Genomic DNA, 19,418 nt, shown 5'->3' on the forward strand with positions numbered 1-19,418 from the left:
TAGGTAAGCTTAATGTAATTAAGATTAATTACAGTTTTTTCCAATTGCTAACACACTAAAATGACATGCATAGCACAATTATTTAAACGGACACACAGAGAGCAAAACCTCTTCTCAAGTCTCCAAAAGTCTAAACACATTTCCTGCTTTACACACATTTTGCAATTCAAAATGGCACTTTTTAAATGCACTGACGCATAAGACGCAGCAATCTGACATAAAGTCACATGTTTGCCATTTCAAAACACTGCCATTCAAAATGACACTACATGAGCTAATTGGCCAATATATGTGCCACCTGGCCAAACACCTCAATGGTTAATTGTTACCACTTCAATCAGGAAGTAAGCACTATGAAAAGACCACAGATGAGCACCTCTTGTTTTTTGTATATATTTTTTTCTGCAATTTTCTTTTTCAGTTTACTGTTTGTTGTGAGCATATTTCTGTTCAGTCCTATGGAAATATATCTGCTGTGCATATGTTGCACTGACTTGTTTGGTGAAAAATAAAAACATAAATGCTTCAACAGCATGTGTATATCTGCAAATATTTAGATAGATACTTTATACATCCCGAAGGAAATTTTAGGATCCAGTAGCTTAGACAACCTTAACACAACAAACACATATATCACACATACATAAGAATAAAAATAAAAATCACGCACAGAAATGCAATGACCATGATAAGGTCTGTGCATGTGAACAATCTGACGAATTTTCTACAATTTGAACTATTTTAGTATTATGGCAAAGCATACTAAAGATGAAAGTGCTTTTCATTATGCCCAACAGTGTGTAGTTGGTAAAAATCTGGTAACATGAATGAAGTGTGTGCCATTTAGTGCAAAAGTTCCATCCATCCATCCATCTTCATCCGCTTATCCGGGGTCGGGTCACGGGGGTAGCAGCTCCAGCAAACTTCCCTTTCACACATTAACCAGCTCCGACTGGGGGATCCCGAGGCGTTCCCACGCCAGGTTAGAGATATAATCCCTCAACCTAGTCCTGGGTCTCCCCTGAGGCCTCCTCCCAGCTGGACGTGCCTGGAACACCTCCCTAGGGAGGCGCCCAGGGGGCATCCTTACCAGATGCCCGAACCACCTCAACTGGCTCCTTTCAACGCAAAGGAGCAGCGGCTCTACTCCGAGCTCCTCACGGATAACTGAGCTTCTCACCCTATCGCTAAGGGAGACGCCAGCTACCCTCCTGAGGAAACCCATTTCGGCCGCTTGTACCCTGGATCTTGTTCTTTCGGTCATGACCCAGCCTTCATGACCACAGGTGAGGGTAGGAACAAAAACTGACCGGTAGATTGAGAGCTTTGCCTTCTGGCTCAGCTCTCTTTTCGTCACAACGGTGCGATAAATTGAATGTAATACTGCATCTGCTGTGCCGATTCTCCAACCAATCTCCCGCTCCATTGTCCCCTCACTCGCGAATAAGACCCCAAGGTACTTGAACTCCTTCACTTGGGGTAAGGACTCATTCCCTACCTGGAGAAGGCACTCCATCGGTTTCCTGCTGAGAACCATGGCCTCCGATTTAGAGGTGCTGATCCTCATCCCAGTCGCTTCACACTCGGCTGCGAACCGATCCAGTGAGTGCTGAAGGTCACAGGCCGATGATGCCATCAGGACCACATCATCTGCAAAAAGCAGCGATGAGATCCCCAGCCCACCGAACTGCAACCCCTCTCCATCCCGACTACGCTTCCCCCTCCTGAGGTGGCGAACGGTTTTCCAGAAGCACCTTGGTGCCGACCGAAAGTCCTTCTCCATGTCTTCTCCAAACTTCTCCCACACACGCTGCTTTGCCTCTTTCACGGCAGAGGCTGCAGCCCTTCGGGCCCTTCGGTACCTTGCAACTGCCTCCGGAGTCGTCTGGGATAACATATCCCGGAAAGACTCCTTCTTCAGTCGGACGGCTTCCCTGACCACCGGTGTCCACCATGGTGTTCGTGGATTACCGCCCCTTGAGGCACCTAAGACCCTAAGACCACAGCTCCTCACCACAGCTTCAGCAATGGAAACTTTGAACATTGTCCACTCGGGTTCAATGCCCCCAGCCTCCACAGGGATACACGAAAAGCTCCGCCGGAGGTGTGAGTTGAAAGTCTGTCGGACAGGGGCCTCCTCCAGACGGAAAGTATTCAGACCCCTTTAAATGTTTCACTTTGTTTCATTGCAGCCATTTGCTAAAATCAAAAAAGTTCATTTTATTTCTCATTAATGTACACTCAGCACCCCATCTTGACAGAAAAAAACAGAAATGTAGAACTTTTTGCAAATTTATTAAAAAAGAAAAACTGAAATATCTCCTTGGGAATGATGCAACAAGTTTTTCACACCTGGATTTGGGGATCCTCTGCCATTCTTCCTTGCAGATCTTCTCCAGTTCCGTCAGGTGAATGTTGGTGGACAGCCATTTTCAGGTCTCTCCAGAGATGCTCAATTGGGTTTAGGTCAGGGCTCTGGCTGGGCCAGTCAAGAATGTTCTCAGAGTTGTTCCGAAGCCACCCTTTGTTATTTTAGCTGTGTGCGTAGGGTCATTGTCTTGTTGGAAGGTGAACCTTCGGCTTAGTCTGAGGTCCTGAGCACTCTGGATGAGGTTTTCTTCCAGGATCTCTCTGTCCGCATTCATCTTTCCTTCAATTGCAACCAGTCGTCCTGTCCCTGCAGCTGAAAAACACATAGCATGATGCTGCCACCACCATGTTTCACTGTTGGGATTGTATTGTGCAGGTGATGAGCAGTGCCTGGTTTTCTCCACACATACCGCTTAGAATTGATGCCAAAAAGTTCAATCTTGGTCTCATCAGACCAGAGAATCTTATTTCTCATAGTCTGGGAGTCCATGTGTTTTTTGGCAAACTCTATGCGGGCTTTCATATGTCTTGCACTGAGGAGAAACTTCCGTCGGGCCACTCTGCCATAAAGCCCCGACTGGTGGAGGGCTGCAGTGATAGTTGACTTTGTGGAACTTTCTCCCATCTCCCTACTGCATCTCTGGAGCTCAGCCACAGTGATCTTTGGGTTCTTCTTTACCTCTCTCACCAAGGCTCTTCTCCCACGATTGCGCAGTTTGGCTGGACGGCCAGGTCTAGGAAGAGTTCTGGTCGTCCCAGACTTCTTCCATTTAAGGATTATGGAGGCCACTGTGCTCTTAGGAACCTTGAGTGCTGCAGAAATTCTTTTGTAACCTTGGCCAGATCTGTGCCTTGCCACAATTCTGTCTCTGTGCTCCTTGGGCAATTCCTTCGACCTCATGATTCTCATTTGCTCTGACATGCACTGTGAGCTGTAAGGTCTCATATAGACAGGTGTGTGCCTTTCCTAATCAAGTCCAATCTGTTTAATTAAACACAGCAGGACTCCAATGAAGGAGTAGAACCATCTCAAGGAGGATCAGAAGAAATGGATAGCATGTGAGTTAAATATGAGTGTCACAGCAAAGGGTCTGAATACTTATGACCATGTGATATTTCAGTTTTTCTTTTTTAATATATTTGCAAAAAATTCTACATTTCTGTTTTTTTCTGTCAAGATGGGGTGCTGAGTTATTGTGATTAATGAGAAATAAAATTAACTTTTTTTGATTTTAGCAAATGGCTGCAATGAAACAAAGAGTGAAACATTTAAAGGGGTCTGAATACTTTCCGTACCCACTGTATGTATGTATGTATGTATGTATATATATATATATATACACATACATACATACATACAGTGGGGTGAACAAGTATTTGATACACTGCCAATTTTGCAGGTTTTCCTACTTACAAAGCATGTAGAGGTCTGTAATTTTTATCATAGGTACACTTCAATTGTGAGAGATGGAATCTAAAACAAAAATCACATTGTATGATTTTTAAATAATTAGCATTTTATTGCATGACATAAGTATTTGATCACCTACCAACCAGTAAGAATTCCTGCTCTCACAGACCTGTTAGTTTTTCTTTACGAAGCGCTCCTGTTCTCCACTTATTACCTGTATTAACTGCACCTGTTTGAACTTGTTACCTGTATAAAAGACACCTGTCCACACACTCAATCAAACAGACTCCAACCTCTCCACAATGGCCAAGACCAAAGATCTGTGTAAGGACATCAGGGATAAAATTTTAGACCTGCACAAGGATGGGATGGGCTACAGGATAACAGGCAAGCAGCTTGGTGAGAAGGCCAATGCCATCTCGATGATCCAGAGGAGGAATGGGAGAAGGTCATGTGGTCTGATGAGACAAAAATAGAGTATTTGGTAGTATGGAGGAGTGGGCCAAAATCCCTGCTGCAGTGTGTGCAAACCTGGTCAAGAACTACAGGAAACGTATGATCTCTGTAATTGCAAACAAAGGTTTCTGTACCAAATATTAAGTTCTGCTTTTCTGATGTATTGCATACTTATGTCATGCAATAAAATGCAAATTAATTACTTTAAAATCATACAATGTGATTTTATGGATTTTTGTTTTAGATTCCGTCACTCATAGTTGAAGAGTACCTATGATAAAAAATTACAGACTTCTACATGCTTTGTACGTGGGAAAACCTGCAAAATCTGCAGTGTATCAAATACTTGTTCTACCCACTGTGTATATATATATATATATATATATATATATATATATATATACACACACACACATATATATATATATATATATATATATACATACACACACACACACATATATATATATTTATATATAGGAACCGGATGTGAGAGGGACGCTGGCGTTTGTTTGCCGCTTCTCCATCCAAACTCTATCCCTCCCTCCACTAAACTGACGTTATCGTCTCAACTTTATTGGCCACAATCGTCAACTGTAATCCTGTACCCCTCCATCTGTACATGGATTATACCTACTTGGATTAGCCAATTTACCTGCCATCACCTTCATCCTACGATGGCTTCTACCCCTGACCAGCACCACCAGCTCCCCGTCGCTGCCATCCGGACTTCCCCTTGGCAACACCACCTCCACCGGCAGCTCATCCCTGGGTAACAAACTTTTGCCCTTCTCAACGGGAAACACTAGCTGGCTCAGCTAGCCGCCACCACTTAAATTGTCCGCTGCCGGGCGACCACAATCCTGGACTTATCCATCTGTGCCTAGCGCTACTACTGTGCGGTAGACTCCTGGACAGAATCCTCTTCTGTCCCGGTGCGGTTAAACCTTGTTGTTTGGGACCGCTGCCAACAGTTAGCCAGTGACTAGCATCAGGGGCGCCGTATAGGGGGAAAGTTAGGACAATCTCCAAGGGCCCATGACTGACAGGGGCCCCAACAAATAGGTAAAAACTAATATAAAATGATTCAACCATAATCCATAATAAAACCATCATCATTCAGTATATATATTTCAACTATAATAATACATGATCTCTTTGTTTTTTACTTGTTTTTGGCAGTAAAAGTTAAATATCCCCATTGACCATCCATATTTAGACTGAGTGAGCTATGGCAGGACCAAACCATTTCATGCATGAAATGGTTTGGTCCACTCACTCAGTGACAGTGTTTAGTTGCAGTCAGTAGATGCGCCAGAACTAGCTACAGTGACCACGATGTTACCAAGTAACGTTAAATCAAAATCTGGTTTTCAAAAAAGGAAAGAGAGAAAAGAGAGAGAGGAAAGACAAAGGAAAGGGTGTCAAACTGTAACCCAGTTTATCACCAAGAAAGGTGGGTAGCCTATAGTCTGTGAGTGGTATTAACCTGTTGGCTTAATGTCCATAGTGAAATAAAATAGCTAGCTACAGACTAGTGTTAGCCTACATTTAATCACCATTTAATCAGTGCAGGGAAACGTTTAGCAAGATATTCATTTTAAATCATTGCCCCTGCCCCTTTTAGCAGACTTAACAACAGATGAGTCAGCAGCACCCCAGTCTCCCCCTAACTGTGCCCCTCCCTGTCCCAGTGAAGGTGAGCAACATTGTGTTCAATGACATGCCAGTTAGCATTATTGCAGGGAGTCTGTGGGGATTTCTCTCTTTCATTAATAATTATAATTATAATAATAATTAATAATAATAATAATAATTTTGTTAAGAGAATTTTCCATTTTGTCAAATTTTACAATAAAAATACATTGAGACTGTAAAAGATGGCCTTCAGCACATTTGTTATGGTTGCTTTTAATCTTGCATCAAATAGTGAACTGCATACTAGACCTGCATGCATGTACAAATCACCAGCAGTAAATGTTGTGCTAGTACTAGTATTGAACTACAAGAAGCAAGACAGTTGCAAGCCTTTAATTAGAGTTATGTAAAACTTTTGATGGGACAGTTAGAGCTAGAGATGTGCACAACAGCTGCGCAGAGGGCCCAATTTGATTTTTTGTCATGGGGCCCAAAGTTCCTGGCGGCGCCCCTGACTAGCATATCCAGCTGGCTCTAGTAGCCTTAAAGCTAGCTGCAACCGCTAGCCACCTCACACCAGCTTGCTGTCTGAAGCTTACAAACTGGACTCCCTTACCACTCCATTTCCTTCTCCAGGTCTGCCACTACTACTGGTACTACTGGTAGACCACTGGACAGTCTGCTGCTGTCCGGGTGCAGTTAGGCCTCGTTGCCTGGGACTGCTGCCTCCAGTTAGCCGCTACCCAGTTAGTAGGTGGCTAGCTACTGAATGACAGCTTTGGCTACTTGGCAGTAGCTGACACTGCTGTCCTCTCAGTCCCTGTCTCCCCTGCTCATCATCCACGTTCAGTCCCCCAGTACTTAACCATCTCCAAGCTTTGTCCACCATGCCTTTCGCCGACTGTGTTGAAACTTTCCCATCAGCTAACGTGTGACTGCAAGTTTTCACCCTCCCCTGCTAACTATGTCATTTACATACTCTATCTCACAACTATACAAGCTGAACACCCCTATCCCTATCCCTCCGTTTTGTATTTCCATCATCAAAAAGCTCCGTCTCCTACGCTACATCCACCGAAGCTCAAATAGAAAGATTGTTTACTCCTGGTTCAACCACGACATTCCGTCCATCTGGTCCAACGCTCACCCTGTCGCTTCCCGCCTACATCATCACAACAAACAGCACGTGCGCTCCGAACGCCTACAAAGTGTTTACTAGTCCACTCCTCAGATTCGCCATTTTTAACACCCGCTCCCTCAGCAACAAAGGCCCCATCCTCAGTGAATTTATCATGGACAACAATCTGGATTTCCTCTGCTTAACCGAAACATGGCAAAAACCACTTGAGTACTTCTCCCTCAACCAAATAACACCAACTGGATTTAAATACATAGACAAACCACGACATGAGGGGCACGGTGGCGGAATTGCAATAATACACAAACATGACATCAAAACCACCATTGTACCCATCCCCACTCCTACTTCATTTGAACACTTATTTAAACTGCCTGGCACTAAACCCCTGGTCACTGCAATTATCTACCACCCCCCCAAACCAACCCCTGCATTCCTCTCTGACCTATCTGAATTTCTATCCCAACTCTGTGCCATATCACCATCCATTCTTCTTTTAGGTGACTTCAACATCCACATTGACTCCACAGACTCCAAAACAACCACTGACTTCCTGGACATCCTACACCTTTTCAACATCAGCCAACATATTGATTTCCCCACCCACAAAAAAGGACACACACTAGACCTGGTTTGCTCCTCTGGTACCACCATCAACAACATAACCTACACTGACCTCATCATTTCCGACCACCTGGCCATCACCATTGACATCAACATCCCAACTCCCCCCACCAAGCAAAAACGCACAATAACATTCCGGAACCTCAAATCCATCAACCCCACCTCTTTCTCCCCCATATTGACAACCACCATTGCAAACTCCATTGACCCCCAAAACACTTCCCCCACTGTCCTCGTCAACGCCTACAATGATGCACTCTCATCCTGTCTCAATACCACCCCCCTTAAAATTGACAATTGGAACGACTCACCAATAAAACCGGTCTCACTGTCCACCTGGAAGCCTACAAACTTCACAGACAACAATAGAAAGACGCCCTCAAGTCTGCCCGCTCCTCCATCATCCAATCTGACTCCAACAGTCCCAAAACCCTCTTTTCCACAATCAACAAACTCCTGAAAAAAGAGAAAAAGTCCTCAACCTCTCCCCTTGACCCAATCCCCACATGTATTGCCAAGGCCTGTCTCCCCTCACTCTCCCCCCTCATCACCAACATAATCAACTCCTCTCTGGCCTCTGGCATTGTCCTCTCCCCCCTCAAGCTTACTGCCATCACCCCCATATTGAAAAAACCTGGTCTAGATCCAGACATTCCCAACAACTACCGCCCCATCTCAAACCTCCCATTTCTGTCCAAAATCCTGGAACGAGCTGTTGCTACTCAACTTCAAACTCACCTCAACTCCATAACCTCTATGAACCATTTCAATCTGGCTTCCGCTCCAAACACAGCAGCAAAACTGCCCTCCTCAAAATCACCGACATTCTCCTTGCTGCCGACTCCATACACATCATCCACATTCTTCAAAGCACATACACACTGCTCATCCATACATACTGCTAGGATACAGACCATAATCAGACGCCTCTACAGATATGCTACTCAAATATAAAAGCATACATATAAAAACAATTGTATATTTACAAAAAAACATACATATAAGAACATATTCTTCCTATATCAGTGCAATAGATAAATACATAAATAATCAATCAGTTGTCAAAACTATGGTTTGTATTCCTTTCATCCTCTATTATTTGCTCGTTAATGAGCTTAACTGAGAGAGGGTTTTATAGCGATTATGTCTGCACAGTGGGACCCTGTTCCTTCTCCCTGAGTTCAACAACACATATTCAGAGTGCAGTACATGGGAAGTGTCAGATAAAATGCTATTGGCCTGCCTGATAGTTGCCTTCTCAAAAAGATCCTGAGGGGTAAGTGGGGCATTCCCACAGACATTCCTATGATCTTGCCTGCTGTCTTGATCAGATTGAAGATCTAAGCATGGGCGTCAGTTTGGTTTGAAATGTGCTGGGGACAGAGACACATTCGGAAGTACATTTCCAGAAGTGCTGGGTACAATGACGCATTAATTTTTTTTTTCTCTTTTGCGCAGATCATGTTTTGAAAGACGCTGTCCTGTCTATCTCTGATAAAGTTCCCTTGGCCTTTGAATTAAAATAGCCCTCACATCATCACATACCCTTCACCATAGCTAGAGATTGGCACGGTTTTATTTCAGTTAGCCTAATAGCTGGTTTGATTTGCACTGAGAGATGATTTCATGGAAAGTATCCCATGCCAATCTCTAGGTATGGTGAAGGGTATGTGATGATGTGGGGCTATTTTAATTCCAAAGGCCAAGGGAACTTTATCAGGATGCATAGTATCCTGGATCCATGAAATAACTGGCCTTTAAAAAATAAAAATCTGCCTGCCTCTATGGGAATTTAACATAGGGATGTACTTACTTATGCCCCTTGTATTTTAAGGAAGAACATTTATTTATTTACGATACATTATTCATTCACAAAGAAAATTGGTGTCCTTAAAGATTGGATTTTCCTCACTTTTTTGAATTAAGGCATTAAGCTCAATTTCCAAAAGATGATTTTTTTAATTCCTCTTTTGAGTCAACTTTAGCATGGGTGTGCTAACTTCTGCACATGACTGTATATATATAACACTCTAATAGAAAGTGCTTGAATTTGCATTTTTTGATTTTCAAATTTTAAATCCTTTTTCGTCTTTGACCCAGATACTGTGCCACTGACGAGGAATTCCGGTTCTATACCCGTTTTCAATCAGAGAAGGTGTTTTGGTCGTTTTGGGAATCAGTTGCCCCCTCAGCATCCAGGCTAGTCTACTGGAGCAGAGCTCAGAGGACAAGTGATGTCATGGCACTGGAGAAACCGATCCCGAACCGGAGGCTGGCACTTGTGGATGAACTGTTTCTTTACTGCTGTCGAGTTGCCGTTGGTATGAAGGAGAAGGTGATTGCCGACATCTTCGGCATCAGTACCATTACGGTGAGCAGAATAATAATTACATGGGCCAACTATCCATTGTTTTGGGTTCAGTACCAATCTGGATAGCAAGGGAACAGGTGCAAGCAACAATGACATCAAAGTGCGTGTTATTCTGGACTGCCCCGAACTCAGATGTGAGGCACCATCATCACTCACCCTCCAGTCAGAAACATTCTCCTCCTACAAGAACACCATGTGTTGAGCCCCATGTGGTGTTATCACCTTTATCTCACAGCTATTCACAGGTTTGATATCAGACCGAGAAATTACACGGCAGTCAGGGATCCTCAGCCTGTTTGAGCCTGGAGATGCGTGCAGGGCTGATAAAGGCTTTGTCATTGACCAGACGCTGTCTGATGTTGGAGCAACCTCATAATCCCCCCCTTCAAAAGAGGCACCAGGGAGATCAAGTGACCAACGACTCGCATGGCTGCTCAAGGCTGAGGCTCTTCGCCCCATCTCCGCATTATCATTGTTAACAAGGTGTATTCTTTTTAATTCAACGTCAATCCTTCAAAACTTTGTGGAATGCCTGCAGGACCAAAAAAGCAGACCCCGCTGCAGTTTAACCGAGCAAAGAATTCTGCTAACTCGGCTAGCTAATTTCGGATGCTAACGCGGACATATGTATGGAGGAGGCCATGGCCAGGGTTCTGGAAAGGCAACAAAGCTGGGCTCCAATCAGTGGTCCGCATCGCAGTGAAGGAGGCGTTAGCAGAAATTGACACCTCGCTGAAAGCCTGTATTGATGACCAGAGGAAATTTGAGCTGAAGTTGGCTGAACTGGAAGATAGATCGAGAAGAAATAACATCCGGATCATTGGACTGAAGGAGGGCAGCGAGAAAGATGACCCAGTTGGATTTTTTGCAAAAACAGGTGCCAAAATGGATTCCATCCCTACAGAACAGGGTGTTGGATCCAAACAAATGTGCATAAACTTATCTTGTACAAAAGAACACATGTGGCCAACCGTTACTCAGAGACAAAAGACTCAGAGACATGTGGGCAAGAAATCTTGGCCTAGGTGGAAGATAGATTGAGAAGATAGATTGAGGCCTAGGTGGAAAAACCACAGCCTTGTCACCAAACTCCCACAGGTCACCCCAAGGGAAAAGATCACAAAATGGCCGAATGACCACGAAGGAGCCAAAGTAGTCAAAACTCTAAAAACTACAAGCTTGTACTTCACATCTCTCAGAGATCTCTGGATCCCCATTCGCTAACGGACCCTGAACACAGCATGCCACCAGGGCCTATAAAACCTTTGGACACACCTTTTTTCATCGTCTTCCATTGCAACCCCCGTTACTGCAGGAGGCATGCAAGCGCTGCGCTAAAACTTCTATTTTCTGGAGAAAGTGGATTTAATGTCGGTTTCAAAGAGTCGTGGGATCCTATGAAAAACGCACCAGTGTTTTTTCATATCTGCAGGAGAAGGACAAACAACGTTTTTCTTCTCAAAGTCGACATAGCTTCCTCCTTCTTCCCTTTTTGGAGGGAAAGTTTTTCCGTGGCCGCTGACGAGCGACATGGACCGGTTCTGTTCTTTCGTGGAAACCTACGGACTGATGGACTACATACAGTAAGGCTTAGTGTTCTGGGCAGAGATAGAACATAGTATGTTTATTAATGTGTAAAGGCTAATGTTGCCATTTGTTTGATTTATTAATCTATGATTGTGACCGCTGCATCAAATCTATTTCTGTGAATGTACTCTGATCACGGTGCATTGGTGATATGTATGTTGTGTTGAATATTGCAGCTAGCTTGTTAAAACTGTAATTGCTACCTGCTAACCCCACTAACACAGAACGTTTAGGGAACGTTAGTTTCTGGTTCCCTAAAGGTTAGTTCAAACCAAACCAAAAACTAACATTTAGGGAATGTTCCCTCATGGTTATAATGTTCCCTAAACATTAAGGGAACCAAACAAATGAAACGTTCTCCTGTGGTTGCACTGTACCTCCACACAACGTTCCCGCTTTGGTTGTTTTTGGTTATTTTTGGATGTTCTGAGTGCGGTTTTGAAAATGTTTATTTAAACCAGCTCCATTTAAGTTTTTGAGGTTTGCAGTAACTTGATTTAGATTCACTCAAAAATGATTGGTCTTATAAAATCTAAGTAAGATAAACATAGCAAGAGAATATATTTATTTTTAGGCTGATAATTTTGTTAAAAACAATACTTTTGTACTTGATTTAGTTTTTTAACTGTATTAGGCGAAAATACTTAAAACAAGAATCTATCAATAGAACGATTTTTCTTTCATTTCACTTATAACTAACAAGTGGTTCAGTTCAGTGTACAAATCTAACTGTTACACCACCACGCCAGTAGGGGGAAGACAGTGCCTCTGCTTTCAGGTGACCGATTGAAGTCCTGTCCTGACTTCCGTATACAACACCGGTATATACACCTGGTGAACAGGGCAAACAAAAGGTTTTAAGATCCATTCGTTTGGTCCCAAATTCGAACTGAAATACTGCCATTGACTAAAACACATGCTGACTACACTTCACCGACGGTGTTATAACGCAAGGTAGGACGAAGATACCAAGAAAGACATTGTCGGCGGTCAACAGTAAAGACTTTTCTCCGCTAAAGACTGCTAGCCCGTATGCTAACGCTGAAACAAGTTAGCTTTCCACAGCTAGCTATGCTGCGAGCTGCTAGCCCCATGGATACATCAAAGTTGGCCACAGAGACTGACCCTTCCCTCGGTGATGTTTTAACCACCATAAGGAACCTGGACAACAAGGTGAGAGATTTTGGTAAACAACTTAAAGAAAGCTCCGACATGGTTGCCAGCATTATACAGCGAGTCGAGCTGAACTCAGTCGGACTCACTGAATGCACGTCCAAATTGGAGGCTGTAATTCACCATGTGTTCTATTAATACATCCATAGTATTATCTTAGGATACATCCGAGGGATGTATGGATGTATGCAGTAAAGCCTGTTACATGGATTTAACATCATTAGTGTTTCCCAAAACTGCCGGGGCTATCGGCTCAAGCTAAACAATGGCGCTAGTTAGCTAGGTAGCTAGCTAACGTTAACGTAATATATTATGTGTCCCTAAGAGCCGATGTGGGTTTAGGGTTTAACACTTATCTTACGATACATCCGAGGGCTGTATGCTGTAAAGCCTGTAACGTGGATGAGAGATAAAGCCATGGATGTATTAAGAGAAGCTCTATTCACGAAACTGCAGGCTAACCTAGCACGACATAATGATTACACCTCCTTGGTTGTCTAAATACATCCATCGTTTATTTAGATAATCATAGTAAGACCTTAAGTACAGACTATGTATTATTATTTACACTTCAAATATTCTTTTTAATCAGTACAAATTGTATGGTCTTTTCTTTCAGATGAATCCATTCCACAAGCAAGAAAGCATTTCAGGACGGAGCGTGTGTCTGGAAGCCCTGTCCGTAATCTTAACATTTATGCACGTATTTAAGAAACCAGAGTCATATTTCCTACCATGGAACTAATGAAATTCAACCTAGTGCATATCACGTGACTGTTATGATGCGTTTGTCCTTTCCTGCCCTTTTTCAGGTCAGCAGATGTTACTGCCTCCAGCACCTGCATGTAAGTGTTTTTTTTAGTTTTTTTTAGCGATTGTCTAATGTAACAGCATAAGTTCTCTTTTGCAATGGCATGTGCAAGAAACCTACCATAAAATGAACTGACCAATATTCATATCTACTTTCTTTTTAGATGAGTCAACACCACACAGGAAACCAGCCGGTCGCCCAGCTGGATGGGTCTATTGTAACGCAAGCTCGGCCTGCCACTTCATCTTGGGACCCAGCTGAAGGTACAGTGGCTTTGCTTTTTTCTATTTTCAATTCAATACAATTTCATGACAAGGAACTTGAGAATAACTTCACTTTTTTTGTTGTTGTAAACAGCAGAACTCATCACACAGGAGACGGAAATGAGAGGTAAGAAGACTCACTTAAGTTGTTCACATATGCAAGTATATAATAATATAATGTATTACAACTAAAACTAACACCACAGTGCCAACCAATGACGTTCTAAAACCGCATAGCCTGTGGGGCAGAAAGGCAAAGAAGGCCTTCCAGGACCTGACAATATGCAGGGTTATAACAGGCAGGTGTTATTTTATTGTTCACATCATTATTATGCTTAGCTTGGCTGATAAGAGGTTTTAATTTGACTTGTAACTTTGCTTCATTTTGACTTCTACTCTAGCTGACCTCCCAGAAAAACTTCCCCCGCTGACTGCAGCAGATGTGGAGGACCCCACAGTGCCCCCCCTCACAATATCCTAACAGCCCAGTGTCAAAGGTGGACTCATTCAAGTTTCTGGGCTCCATCATTTCCCAGGACCTGAAGTGGGAGTCCAACATCAACGCCATCCTTAAAAAGGCTCAGCAGAGGATGTACTTCCTACGGCAACTGCGGAAGCATGGCCTACCACAAAAGCTATTGGCCATCTTCTACAATGCTGCTATCCTCCTGCCTACAGATCCCTGCACAGAAAAAACAACCAGACACAAGAACAGCTTCTTTACCATCACTCTCCTGAACTGCTGATAAGTGGGGTTATCCCCACTTTGGCCATTCACCTACATATTACATATTTTATCATTCCAATATGCATCTTGCACACTACATTTGCACTCTACATCCCACTCCATTGTTTTTTTTCTTATTTGTATAGTTTATGATTGTTATATTATTTTTTTTATGCCATTTTGTTAATTTTATATTTTTTTATATAAGTTTTAAATCCCATCAAGTTTGCCTGTTGCCTGTTCATTCATTCCTGCCAATATATAATAATTCATTGCACAGACAGTTTAAACTAATAATAAAATTGGTACCACAGTCGTTAGTTATTTAAAGGTTAGGGAATGTAAGAAATAACGTTAGGGGAACATTATCTAAAGGTTACAACGGTAGGGGAACGTTATCTAAAGGTTACAACGTAGGGAACGTTAGGGGAGCGTCTCTAAAGGTTGCAACATTAACGATGTAACCAAAAACTAACGCTCCCTAAACGGCAGGAAAACTTTCCATGGGAACCAAAACTAACCTTCAGGGAAAGTTCCCGCAACCAAACGCTCTGGGAACCAAAAAATTGTTACCTGGGAACTCCCTTTCACTGAATTTTAGTTATTGTACTGAGTGAAATAATCAGGTTTTTCAAAGTGTGTTTCCCTTCCTCTATCACTAACACATGCGCACGCACACACACACACACGTACGGACATACATACGCCCAAGTGAATAGCTGGCCAACAGCGAGTCACATATGTCGAATAGCTACACAGCTAGCACATAGCAAAGTAGTTTAGTGTGTCCCTTTTGTCAACCACACGTTAGTCTGAGAGCTAACTGACTAGCTTAGTCACGTGGCGTTGCAACGCAGTCCACTACCGCCCTCTTGAGGCTAAATTGCTTTTGTGCAGCTAACACTTAGTCTAGCTTCAACGGCTAATCTGTGCGTGACCGAGCAACCCCGGGTTGCGTCACCCCCACCTCCTCCTCGCACTCTCTCTCTCTCTCTCTCTCTCTCTCTCTCTCACACACACACACACACACACAGTGTCTCACAGAGACATGCTGGTTTGTTTTTTGCTTTGTTTTGTTGTACTTAAAAAAGGGTATATTGGTTTTAATTGATCGAAGAATTATTGATCGGCCATTGATGATTTTGAAGTTAATAAATTCTACTATACTTTAATTAGCAGTTGTCTGTGATTATTTGTGTACTTATTGTAATAATTGCTGGTTGAACACAGGTCAGTGCTCGGACTTCATCCTTCCTTTTGTTCCTTTAAAGAATACCAGATAGTTAACCAAGTTAAGATCTGTATTTTAAAGGAATAACCCCCTAATGAGACTATTTCACAGTTCGGTTATCGGCCCCTGAAGTTCCAGGGTGGTGCCCCGCTTTTGATTGTTTGTTGATTTGATAAAGTTATTAATAACCATATTCATAACTTTATTAATACTGATAAAACATATTTGATAATTTGCCAATAATTGGATCTGTACACCTACGAATACCCAACAAAAGCTACCATTGAAATTGACAGGGCACACAGAATCTACGGCAAGGGTGCAGGAACACGCACGCTGATTCTCAGATGTCTGAGATACCAAGACTGTCAGGCAATTATTCAGGGGGCGAGACAGGCACAGCAGGAAGGCCCGATTCGAGATTCCAACGCAACGCTGTGCTTTAAGCCTGACTACAGCGCTTTCACCATCCAGCAGCACCAGGAATTTAGCTGCATGCCAAAGGCATCCCAAACTTTCTTATTTATCCGGCAACTCTGAGAGTAAACCACGGAGGGAGAATGTTCACATTCACTGCACCCGAGGAAGCGGACAAGTTCTGTCGGGATTTGGCTATGAAGGAAAGGGACGTAATGCCCGTGCTGGATGCTTCGCGACCGGACCTGAGCTGTCATCGGGCCCGGAGTATGGAGTGGGGACCTCCGGTGCGGGACGACTGTGGATTAGTGTATCAAGAACATTGCAAGTTCAACCGGGGACACCGCATGTAAGTTTGGCAACCTGATGTTTAGGGGAATGTTTGATGAGGCTGAAAACATGACGGACATGGACTGCTCAATCTACACAGCCTAAGAACATGATAAAAACGTATCTTATAATCTATATTTAGATATATATGTCTAATATGTCTATTGTTTTCAAATGTATCAGTGAATTCCGGTAGGGCACTCAAGACATATGCGTGTAAATTTTGAAGATGGCTGAACTTTCAATCCTTTCTATTAACATCAGGGGCTAAACGGGCCGATCAAAGCGAGCTAAATTCCTGGACTATTTAAGAAGGAAGAACATAGATGTGGCGCTTATTCAAGAATCACATTTGCGTAAATCGTCTACAAAATAAATATTTCAAAGTTGCTGCTGCATCTAGTGATGACACCAGAACCAAGGGCTCCATTGTTTTGCTGTCACGGAGACGCACACTCACCATAGACAAAAGTAGTAAAGACTCTTCAGGCAGGATAGCATATATATATATACTACGATAAGGAGTAGGAAAATAGCCTTTGTCTCAGTATATGTGCCGGCTACATATGATGAAGGCTTTTTCCCACGCCTAACCAATGAATGGCTTTTTCTCAATGAATACTCACTAATTATAGGGGGAGACATGAATGCAATACTAGACTTAAATCAGGATAGATCAGGGGTCAACCACCCGAAAGCCCAAAAACACATATCGGGACATGTTTAATGCAGTTGTGGAATCCCATGATTTTACAGATATATGGAGAATGCACAATCCTACTAGCAAGGATTACACCTTTTTTTTCCACAAGTCACCTCACCCACTCCCACATTGATTATTTTTTGTGCTCCAGTGTATAAGGCAATGTTCCACACAATAGCAATGGAACCAGCAATCCTGTCTGACCACAATGCACTGATAACCACATTCCATTGTGATATGTTAGGAGAAAGATCTAGAAGGTGGCAATTCAATAATTCCCTTCTCCAAAAACACAGCTTTTAATACAGAATTGGAAGCCAAACTAGCGGAGTTCATATCAATCAATACTGGTTCAGTTTCGGACCGGTGTACATTTGGCAAGCCACTAAAGGATTTATTAGAGATTTCACATCTTCCTTTGCAGCAAATTTGAAGAAAAAGAGAGTCAAGGATTGCGGAGTTGGAGGAACGTTGTAAATCATTAGAGCAATCTCTTAAGACTTGTTTTTCTAAATCTACACATACTCTTTTAGTCACAAATCAAGCAGAGCTAACTGACTTGCTAAAAGGATAGCTGAATTCATAATGCACAGAGTGAGGCAAAAATTACTACTTTAACGGCTGTAAACCAAGCAAATTGCTAGCTCTGAAATTAAAACAAAGTGAGTCCAGAGCTGCTATCAATAGCATCAGCACGGACCGAGGAATCTCAACGAATCCTAAGGAGCTCACTGCCACTTTCCAATCCTTTTATTCAAAGCTGTATGAATCCTCCTGCAATCCAGATCCGACGCAGTGCCAAAAGTTCCTAAAAGAGCTAAACCTGACTCTTCTTGACCCAGAGGAGGCAGAAGAACTGGGTCAACCTATTACGTAAGAGGAACTCAAATCAGCGTTAAAAACAGCTAAGAAAGGAAAACACCGGGGTTGGATGGAATTCCATCGGAACTCTTACTACAGTTCTTTGACACACTAGGACCTATCATTTTACAAACTTTAACCTCAGCCATAGAGAGGGGCACCTTTCATCAACAAACCAACACTGCACTAAGTTCTGTCATACACAAAAAGGGCAAAGATCCTACGGAGTGTTCAAATTACATCAGCCTCATTGGGTCTGATATTAAGCTTTATTCCAAAGTCTTGGCACTACGCCTAGAACGCTTAATCGAGAAGCTAGTCCACCCTAACCAATCAGGGTTTATACCAAAGCGTCAAGCTGCAGACAATAAACACAAATTACTCCATGTAATAGAACAAGCCAAAAACCTCCCAACAACGGTAGCAGTTTTATCACTGGGACGCGGAAAAGGCTTTTGACTGCCTAGAATGGAACTACCTGTGGCAAGTAATGGAGATGCTTGGTTCGGGAGCCAAATTCATTGACATGGCACGTACTTTGTATGCAAATCCCTATAAAATCATTTGGAATAAATCTAATCTGCTCCTGTAGAACAACAAACAGGTGACATCAGCCATTAGTGATACAATACCAACCCAAAGCAAAATTACATATTTGGGCATCACCATCCACGCATCGCTACAGCGAGTTGTCCAGGACAACTATGAAACTATACTAAGTAGTGTTCAAAGGGATCTGACAAATTGGTCTGCGCTGCTGGCATCGCTACGGTCCAGGATTGCTGTTAAAATGAACATAGTTCCTTGTGTAAACTTCTTAAGTACATTGATCCCCTTACTCCCACCAATACATTTCTGGAAGAAACTTGATGCCATAATCTGGCAGTATATTTGGAATAGTAAACAACCTAGGCTAAAATACTCTACCTTGCAACGTTCCACGAACACGGGAGGCATGGCCCTCAACAACCTTAAAGTGTACCATAGAGCCTTTCAGCTACGGGCCCTCAGAGTGTGGATGGACCCCTCATCTACAGTCCCATGGAGAGAAATCGAGCAAAACCTCACTGGAAGTCTAAGACTGCAAGACGTCGCCTTTGCAGGTGTGTGTCCAAAAAAGTGTATGCTAGCCTATGGCCCTATTATCACCAACAACAACAAACCTTTTGTTTGTAACCAGTGGAGTGACAGAGGTATTTATACTCTAGACCAGTTATTCAATGGGAAAGGTATGTTGAGCTTTGAGGACCTGAGAACTAGCTTTGAGATCCCTAGGACATCCTTTTTTCCTTTATCTTCGCTTAAGA

The 19,418-nt window shown here is 42.9% G+C and overlaps 1 long non-coding RNA gene across 1 annotated transcript; it reads left to right on the forward strand.

Annotated features, from left to right (window-relative positions):
- Positions 1-12,702: 12,702 nt before the first annotated feature.
- Positions 12,703-13,603, forward strand: LOC144512189 (uncharacterized). Its single transcript, XR_013500970.1, has 3 exons — positions 12,703-12,768; positions 13,388-13,450; positions 13,581-13,603. It is a non-coding gene; the product is annotated as an uncharacterized LOC144512189 (long non-coding RNA).
- Positions 13,604-19,418: the final 5,815 nt, after the last annotated feature.

This window comes from Sander vitreus, chromosome 23 (genome assembly GCF_031162955.1).
Source record: "Sander vitreus isolate 19-12246 chromosome 23, sanVit1, whole genome shotgun sequence".
In the NCBI taxonomy this organism is placed as follows: domain Eukaryota; kingdom Metazoa; phylum Chordata; class Actinopteri; order Perciformes; family Percidae; genus Sander; species Sander vitreus.